Source organism: Amphiura filiformis, chromosome 8 (genome assembly GCF_039555335.1).
Source record: "Amphiura filiformis chromosome 8, Afil_fr2py, whole genome shotgun sequence".
NCBI classification, from domain to species: Eukaryota; Metazoa; Echinodermata; class Ophiuroidea; order Amphilepidida; family Amphiuridae; genus Amphiura; species Amphiura filiformis.
Window position 1 is genome coordinate 25,587,727 of NC_092635.1, and position 10,193 is coordinate 25,597,919.

Here is a 10,193-nt window from a genome sequence, read left to right on the forward strand (position 1 = left end):
GCAGGACAAAATGATTTGTGTCAGGGCTATATTATAAATGGGCTATTTGTTAACCTTTACATTGTTTTTTGTTTATTTAGTTAAACAAATAATCTGTATTTACGGCACTTACCTGTCAAACACAACACTGCATTTCCAAAACTGCATATCCAACCAAGAACCGCAGACCCAACATTGAATTCATCAGAAAGAGCTGGCATATATGCACAAATAAGCTGCGCTGAAGCCACACTCAGAACATAGGATAGAAATGAGGTCCCTACAACAATGCGTCCCTGAGTTATCTTCCGTCTGCTTGCCATTTTATGTTAGTGGTTGTCACTTGACTTGACAGCTACCCACTTAGGTACCACTCAGTCAGCAAATAGACTCTTTAGTCAGCTACAATAATAATTAAGTCCAGAACATTTGTTCACTTGCTGATATGATCGTGTGCTGGGCCAGAACTTGCTGGTAGCTGCTGGTGGCATGAACAAAAAGTCTAAAGTACCATTCTATTGTGGACCATTCCTTATTATTTGAGTGTTTGTAAACAAAACAGCCTTGACCACTGTTGACGAACGGTCTACCTCCATGTTTATAAAACGGTTATAACAGTATGTGATGCGTCCGACGATATGATCGTGTTCTGGGCCAGAACTGTTTTATTGGTGGCATGAACAAAAAGTTACATTCTATTGTAGACCATTCCTTATTATTTGAGTGTTTATAACCAAAACATCATTGCCCTGTGTTGACGAACGGTCTACCACCATGGTTGGTTGGTTGACGTAAATCCCTCCTGTGAATTAGGAGCACCAGATTTCAAAGAAAGAAATCTGTAAAAGTCATAAGTGTGTTCAAAAGTCAAAGTTGAGTGTAAAAGTCAATGTTGAGGATGATAAAAGTCATAAATGAGCAGAACTAGACTAGTTGTTAGGCAGATTAGCAATGATAGCAGCCCTCTTAACATGCAGGCGGTAGACTAGATGTCTAGCAATGTGTTCAGTGCAAGCATGCAGATTGGGATAGCAGGTGAAGTGGGTAGGGTCAAGGATGAGGTGGGTAAGTGATGCAGATGACGCTGATATCTTTTCCCATCTTCCTGGATATAGGCCCTCACACACAGTCTCCAATTGCTTGAGGAATGGATCTCTCTGTTGGTGAAGTTCAGAACAGCAGACAAGGAAGTGCTCCCTGGTTTCTGCTGCTTTGCCACACAGTAGGCACATGGGGTCGATGCTGTATTGGTTGAACTTTGCTCGGTTGCCTTGTAGATTGTATGTACCAGTCAGGAGTTTTGCTTTAATGGAAGCTCTATAAACATCTCTCTGGTTTGGCTCAACTGTTTCCCATGCTGGGTGTGTCTTGCCAATTTCACATCCATCAATGTTGAGATATTTTAGGGATGATTTCCCTACTGCATCATCCTTTAGCTTACTGTTCCAAAAGGAGAGCACAGCAGAGTTGATGAGGCTTTTCCATGCTGCTTTTGATGGAGGATTTACAAGCAGGTCATGTGCACTTGGAAGATCATATTTGATGAGTAGTTTGCACACAATCGTGAACCAACTTTTTGATGAGATGTCCTTCATCGCTAGTTGTCTTTCTGCGATGTCACTTTCTAGGGAAGGAGAGGATATCGTCATCAAGAACAGAGAAAGTTGGTTTAGCTCAATCCTGGCTCTCACTGGTAGGGCTCCCAGAAGTAGATAAACTGCGGCGTCTGCTGTTTTATCAGGTAGATGCTGAATTTGCTTGAGGATCTTCTTCTGGAAGGATGTCAAAATTTTGACATCACTTTCAGTGAGGTGCAGTATCTCAAGACCATAGAGGTACCTGGGCTCCACATATGTATGTATCAACTTCCAAGATATTTTTGGGTTAACACCATTCAGTCCATGTAGGCCAGCCCCCATGAGGGCATAGGTAGTGCGTCTGCCTGTCAATGTTCTTGCTTGAATGACTGACTTGTTTGACAAGTGAATGCTTCTTTCAACACCAAGGTGCATACCACTCTCTGCCACATTCACATTGTCATCGTTCAGGGACCATGGCTTGAATTCACTCCAGAAGGAGAAAGGGAGCTTTGATTTAACAGGAATTACCAGACTCTTCTGTGGATGGAGGATATACCTTTCTTTTTGTGAGTAGATGGCAGCCACATCAAGCATGTCTTGGAGTTCAATCATATTGTTAGATGCCAGGACGACGTCGTCCGCACAAGTTGGTGCTCCAACATAATATTGGCCAATTCTGGCCCCATATCTCTTCCCTTCAAGACGCTTGAGAAGAGGGTCTACATAGCATTTGTAAAGTTCAGTTGATGTTACTCTCCCTTGATGCACGCCTTGAGCGAGCCCAAAGTAGCCAGAAAGTTCACCTTTCCATTTCACTTGGCTTGTAGCTCCCTCATACCAATGCTTGATGATGCTCCAGACCTCTGGTTGAATTTCCTGAAGATGTAGTTTTCTAAGGAGTGATGAGTGGTTTACGACATCGAAGGCTTTTCTTGCATCCAGTGTCGCAATGAATAGATCTTTCTTGTTGTCTCTAGCTTCATTTGTCAATTCTGATACAAGTAGTGCAGCAGACAGTGAAGATGTATTTGCTGTGAAGCCTCTCTGAAGCTGGCTGTAGTTTGGTTCTAGGATGGGTCTCATACGGGCAAGAAGCACATTCTCAAAGACTTTTCCAATTGTGTTGGTTAGTGTAATACCACGGTAGTTCTCTTGGAGGAGGCGGTTCTTATCCTTCTTTGGTATGGGTATGACAACTCCTTCTTTGAAGTCTTTGGGTACTTGTCTACTGGACATGATGATATTAAATAAGTGAGCCAGTGGGTGTAGTACTGCAACACCAGCTTTCTTAATGTGTTCTGCCTGGATCCCATGCCCGTCTGGGGTCTTACCATTATTCAGCTTCTTAATGGCTATTGCTACTTCATCTGGGGAGATCGGTTTGAATTTACCACCGATGTTCAGATGTGAAATGATTTCAAGATCATTTTCAACTTGCTTCAGGTATGCATCGTCAAAGAAGGGATTTGTCTCTGGGGTACCAAGCTTACGGCAGTAGTTTTTCCATGCATCTCTGACCTCACTTTCGCTTGTCAAGAGTAGCTCATCCCCCAGAATTGCATCAGTTTGCTGAGGAGTAGCCCTTTGCTTATTGGACAGTTTGAAGAATAACTTTTGGTCACTATCATTTGCATCCATAATCTCGTTGCATGTCTTCAGTCTATCCTTTGCATGCTCATGTCTTTGCGCTGAACGGAGCTTTTTCTTTGCAACTTTACAGATCTCTGTAAGATCAGCAATCTTTTGCAGTTTATCTGGTTGTTCTGCTTTTGCATCCTTCAATTCTCTATGAGCAGCCTTGCTTATCTTGACTTTATTTGCTATATCTGTGCTCCAGGGTCTAAGTCTCTTCCTTCCGGAAAATCCTCTCTTTACTGGAACTGATTTAGATGCAGCATTCTTCAGAGATGCCTCTATGTCAAGCAGCAGAGCATCAGATGTGATAGATGGGCTGTTGGTAGGAATATGAAGTAGTTCATGACATGTTTCTTGGTATTTCTGGACATTTCCCTGCTCCCATTTCAGCCTGTTACACCTGCTGTTCTTCTTTGTTGTTGGTCCATCATTGCTCTCTTTTTTGGGTTTTGACTTGCGGGAGCAGGAGTCTACAGAGGCCACGAGGGTATCATGATCAGACACATTCAGATCTAAAAGCTGCTTCTCGTAGATAACACTAGAGATGATGTCAGATGATGTTTGCACAAGAAAATAGTCGATTTGCGATGAGCGACCATCACTGTGGTGGAAGGTTTATAAAACGGTCAACAATTGCTTATTGTACTTCTCGCCGGACAGCAAAAAGACAGGTTGTTACATGTAGTCGTTTCCAAATTTATAACCTGCCGTTACCTTGTTACATCATGCTTTAAGAACATCGATATCCGCTTGATATGAATTTTTATTAGCTTTGGCGGAGTTTGGTCATGGACTTTAATACCATGTTCAGAGTTTGACACGGGCAGCCACCTATGCGACCATGCTAAAAAGATGTGATCCGAGCTTTACTTAGCCTTGTTACCATGGTTACGGACTGACCATCGAGATAAACTATCCCGATTGTCTGATTAACTACCAAGCTACTACCATAGCAATAGGTGAAAACAGTTTTTTTTTGTTTACAGAGTGTATCATAATAAAGTATACAGTTGCCACTAAAAATGCCACTACCCGTGCATGTCTATAATCATAGATTGAATACAATACCGCTCTTTTCAAAGATACTAATCTTACAGGTGCGAGTGATCATATCAGCATGATATGAATATTATATAGAATTGCGATCCATGTCTTTATCCCAGCTTTGACATCTATGATTCAATGCAGAGGTACCGCGTGAACGTACTGGTGCAGCACGATATATTCAAAAATTGTTTTCACCTATTGCTATGGTAATTAATCCGATTATTACATAACATTTGGCACAAGGTCAGGCAGATCCAATATTGATCAGGCAATACATTCTTTGGTGCTTGTTAAACTTCTTTGAGTAGTAACATACAGCCTGTCTCAAAAAAAATTGTGCAAGTGAAAAGGGCCCTCTGTGGCAATTAGAAAATACCATTGTGACATTTAAGCTTACATCGACGTCAAGGGCATAGTCTTAGCTCTCAAATGCCGTTTAGTCTGTTCAATTTGCTTGTTTTAATCTCGAGATATGTTTACTTAATAACGAAAGGGTAAAATCACAATTGTGCCACTTTTACTAGGACAGAGGGCTGTACATGTAAATTGATGATAGCATCAAGTTTATCAAGAGTTCGTGAAAACAAAAGAATGCATCAATTACACAACAATACAAAATTGTTTTTAATGTTTTATCATGATAAAGGTATAATGATTCTCTTTTTCTTCTTACGACCAATTAAACGATAAATAAATATTTCACATTCTGCTGTAAAATTAAATACATGTGCATGTCAATGATTTTACCATGGTAAATACTGTTCTTTTTGTCATTCAAGACATGTTAAAAGACAAACAAATATTACAAACTTATGGGTTAATGAACTTTGACAAGTTCATGAAATTTGACAAATTAATGAAATTAGACAAAATAATGCACGCGCGTTGGTGTTGATGCGTCTAATGCACGAGCCCCGAAGGGGGGAGTAGACGCATTAGACTTACATGTCCCTATTCCCTAGTAAAAGTGGCACAATTGTGATTTTACCTCTCGTTCTTAACTAAACATATCTCGAGATTAAAAAGAGTAAATTGAACAGAACAAACTGTATTTGAGAGCTAAGACTGTACCCTTGACGTTGATGTAAGCATCATGTCACAACGGTATTTTCTTATCGCCAAAGAGGGCGCTTTTCACTTGCACAATTTTTTTTGAGACAGGCTGTATAGGGTGATCAATAATATTCACCCTCTTGCAAGAGAACACCATCACAGCCTACATCACTAACAGCAACTGCCAGTTTAAACTGTTTCTGAAAATCAGTTGTTGATAGTACAGGTGAACTCGTCAGAATTGACTTAAGGTTGGTCTGAACCCTGGAATTATGAAAACTTTCGGGCCTCATAACTGCTAAATTATTAGTCTAAAGAATATAAAAGTATACATTTTTAGAATGGAAATGACTTGCTGAATTCATCTGTGAGGTCCAATTTGGGCCAAAATGCTCATTTTTGGAGAAAATCCCAAAAATCTAGGGACCGTTTTTTCATTTTTTAAATTTTGACCAACTTCACCAAAAATATTTGAAATTTGGGCGAAAATCAGGCTTTTTTATGATTTTTTTGAAAATTTTGCGTTTTTTGACCATTTTTGGTGCAAATTTCTCAAAGTGCTTGTTAAACTTCTTTGAGTAGTAACATACAGCCTGTCTCAAAAAAAATTGTGCAAGTGAAAAGGGCCCTCTGTGGCAATTAGAAAATACCATTGTGACATTTAAGCTTACATCGACGTCAAGGGCATAGTCTTAGCTCTCAAATGCCGTTTAGTCTGTTCAATTTGCTTGTTTTAATCTCGAGATATGTTTACTTAATAACGAAAGGGTAAAATCACAATTGTGCCACTTTTACTAGGACAGAGGGCTGTACATGTAAATTGATGATAGCATCAAGTTTATCAAGAGTTCGTGAAAACAAAAGAATGCATCAATTACACAACAATACAAAATTGTTTTTAATGTTTTATCATGATAAAGGTATAATGATTCTCTTTTTCTTCTTACGACCAATTAAACGACAAATAAATATTTCACATTCTGCTGTAAAATTAAATACATGTGCATGTCAATGATTTTACCATGGTAAATACTGTTCTTTTTGTCATTCAAGACATGTTAAAAGACAAACAAATATTACAAACTTATGGGTTAATGAACTTTGACAAGTTCATGAAATTTGACAAATTAATGAAATTAGACAAAATAATGCACGCGCGCTGGTGTTGATGCGTCTAATGCACGAGCCCCGAAGGGGGGAGTGCATTAGACTTACATGTCCCTATTCCCTAGTAAAAGTGGCACAATTGTGATTTTACCCTCTCGTTCTTAACTAAACATATCTCGAGATTAAAAAGAGTAAATTGAACAGAACAAACTGTATTTGAGAGCTAAGACTGTACCCTTGACGTTGATGTAAGCATCATGTCACAACGGTATTTTCTTATCGCCAAAGAGGGCGCTTTTCACTTGCACAATTTTTTTTGAGACAGGCTGTATAGGGTGATCAATAATATTCACCCTCTTGCAAGAGAACACCATCACAGCCTACATCACTAACAGCAACTGCCAGTTTAAACTGTTTCTGAAAATCAGTTGTTGATAGTACAGGTGAACTCGTCAGAATTGACTTAAGGTTGGTCTGAACCCTGGAATTATGAAAACTTTCGGGCCTCATAACTGCTAAATTATTAGTCTAAAGAATATAAAAGTATACATTTTAGAATGGAAATGACTTGCTGAATTCATCTGTGAATTTTGGCCAAAATGCTCATTTTGGAGAAAATCCCAAAAATCTAGGGACCGTTTTTTCATTTTTTAAATTTTGACCAACTTCACCAAAAATATTTGAAATTTGGGCGAAAATCAGGCTTTTTATGATTTTTTGAAAATTTTGCGTTTTTTGACCATTTTTGGTGCAAATTTCTCAAAGTTGGTCAAAATTTAAAAAAATGAAAAAACGGTCCCTAGATATTTTTATCTATTTTTTAAAAATTAATAAAAAACAATTTTTGGCCAAACAATTTTTTTGTTACGTTGCACGAAAAAATGTGGGCCAAAAAACCCGTTTTTTTGGATTTTCTCCAAAATGAGCATTTTGGCCCAAATTGGACCTCACAGATGAATTCAGCAAGTCATTTCCATTCTAAAAATGTAAACTTTTATATTCTTTAGACTAATAATTTAGCAGTTATGAGGCCCGAAAGTTTCCACAATTCCAGGGTTAAGACCACCCTTAATCTTGTGAAATGCATTCTCACATTGCTCTGTCCGTATGAATGTGGCATTCTTTTTCAACTAATCAGTCAGAGGTGATGCTATATATATCCGAGTTGCCCCATGTGTTGTTCCCATGTTTGATTATAACAACCATCTATGTTGGCGACGATTTGGTTTTCCATTCTTTGAAATGTTGTAGGCATAACCCTGTACTGGTAAAGACCAAATGGTGTACAAAATGTCAATTTAATTGCCACGGTGCCACGGTCTGTGAGTGGAACCTGCCATTACCCTTTCAAAAGATCAAATTTACTCACGGATTTTGCATTTCCAATTTTGCCAATGCAATTATTAATTCTCGGAATAGGGTACGAATTCGTCTTTGAATGCAAATTTGCAGATCTCATGTCTGCCACGAGCCTGTAAGGACTATCTTTCTTGGGAACAAGGAAACCTGGTGAGCTCCATTCACTGTCACTTGGTTCAATGATATCATTGTCTAATTGTATTGAATCTCTTTTTGAGATACTCGATTTTCAATAGATTCACTTTGTAAGGATGCTGCTTAATTAGTTTTTTGTCACCAATATATATATCATGGAACGCAGCATTCGTTCTGCTTAGAGTATCAGGAAAGATACGTTCAAAATTGACTCTGTTGATCCACAGAAAGATGACCAGTAAACTCTTCATCTAATGTTCCAAGCACATCAGAGTTTTCTAACTTGACATTATACTCTTTGTGGATCACTCTGATCATTCATTCAGCTTATGTAACTGGACAGACTGGTTTTGAACTGTCCGTGACATTTCTTTCAATATACTCTTTGAGCATATTTACATGACACAACTGTCTACTTTTGCGTCTACCGGGAGTTTTAATGATATTATCTACTTTTGACTCAACTACATATGGGCCAGAATAGTCTAGCCTGTAATAGGTGCCCTTTAATTGGAAAAAGTACAAGAACCTTTTCTCCTGGTTTGAATTCTCTAGTTTTAGCTTTTTTGTCATACCATTGCTTTATTTTGGCTTGGCCCTGCTTTAGGTTTTCTTTAGCAATTTCAGTTGCTCAGTTAAGCCTATGCTTAAAGTTTGACACATAATCCATGTCTGATTTCTCATCAAGCCACTTCTCTTTTAGTAACATCAAGGGGCCGCGCACTGTATTGTCGGCCGTATCGTGTACTGACGTATTTGCAAATACGCCGTTTTTTATACAATTTCGCCGTTCAAATGACAAATACGTCGTGCAAATACGTCACTATGTGAAACAGTTGCGCAAATACGTCACTGTGTGAAAAGGACAAAACAGCAATTTTATCGTTCACCGAACACTTCACGCGCACAACTGCCATAGCGTGATTTCTCGCTGCTGTAATTGGTTATCCCATTTTTTTCAAAGGCAAAATATAGGTTGTGCTTAAATTGGTTGTACTGTTCACTCAGGATAGAAGTTGGAGAGTCCAAATGTCGAATAATTTTCTTTAAACCAATCAATAAACAACGAATATTTTGATGAAACATATAAAACAAATATATACTACCTTTATTCGAGGCTCTGGTTAAAACTATGGTCCCACGTTGAGATCAATTAATACTATTTTCCTTTGAGGCTGTGCCCCTCAGGAAAATGGAACTATTGATCTCACCTCGGGCCCATATAATAGCAGTATAATTATATTTGTATATTCTAATCTCGAGTTAATATGCACGGGCCCAGCCATAATAGTCTGTTGAATTTTCTGTAGAATGTTTCTAAAATTGAAATAAAATGTCAAATTCTTCAATACAATAATGTTGTGTATAATTAAATTTTTATCGGTATTTTCGGCACTCACCTTCCAAACACAACCATGACAACATTGCAATTCCAAAACTGCATATCCAACCAAGAACCGCAAACCCAACATTGAATTCACCAGTAAAAAGCTGGTATATATTTACCAATAATCAAGCTGCATACAGGGCATAGGATATAAAAATGACGTCCCTACAACAATGCGTCCTCTTTCGCCTGTATGCCTTATTATTTTTAGTGGCTGTCACTTATCATTACCACTCAGATACCACTTAACTACAGTAGCGCGGATAGACCTGAACTGTTTTGCTTCTATAAGTGAATGGAAACCTGAACAAAAAGCATTCTACTGTGGACCATACCGTATTCCTTCTGATACTTGATTGTTTGAACGTATGGTTTGGACGAATAACCGGAAAAGTCTTGACTATTCACTGTCGAGGTCATGTAATGATCGGATTAACTACCATAGCAATAGATGAAAATAATTTTTTTATTTTTTGCCCTTCACTACAAGCAGGTTGCACTCATCACCTGTGTATGTTTGCAATAGATTGAATACAATACCGCTCTTTTTCAAAGATACTAATCTTACAGGTGCGAGCGATTAGCATTATGTGGTTCAATGCATAGGTACCGCGTGAACTAGTATTTCTATGGTAATTAATCCTGTTACATCATCACTTCGACGGCGAATTGTTGACGAACTGTCTACCTTTCTGTTTGTAAACAGTCCAAAATTGTATACCTCACCGAACAGGAAAAAGAAGTTGTTAGTCCTTTCCAAATCTCGTTTTGAGATGACCCTGCGATCGGCGAATACAACCAGGGTGTATGGGGGGGTCATTGGGGTGTGTGGTGTAGGGGTGTATGATTCTGCTCCACGCTACATCGATATCATGAGTTGGCCAACTGCAACGCAGTGCGCTGTAGTGGAT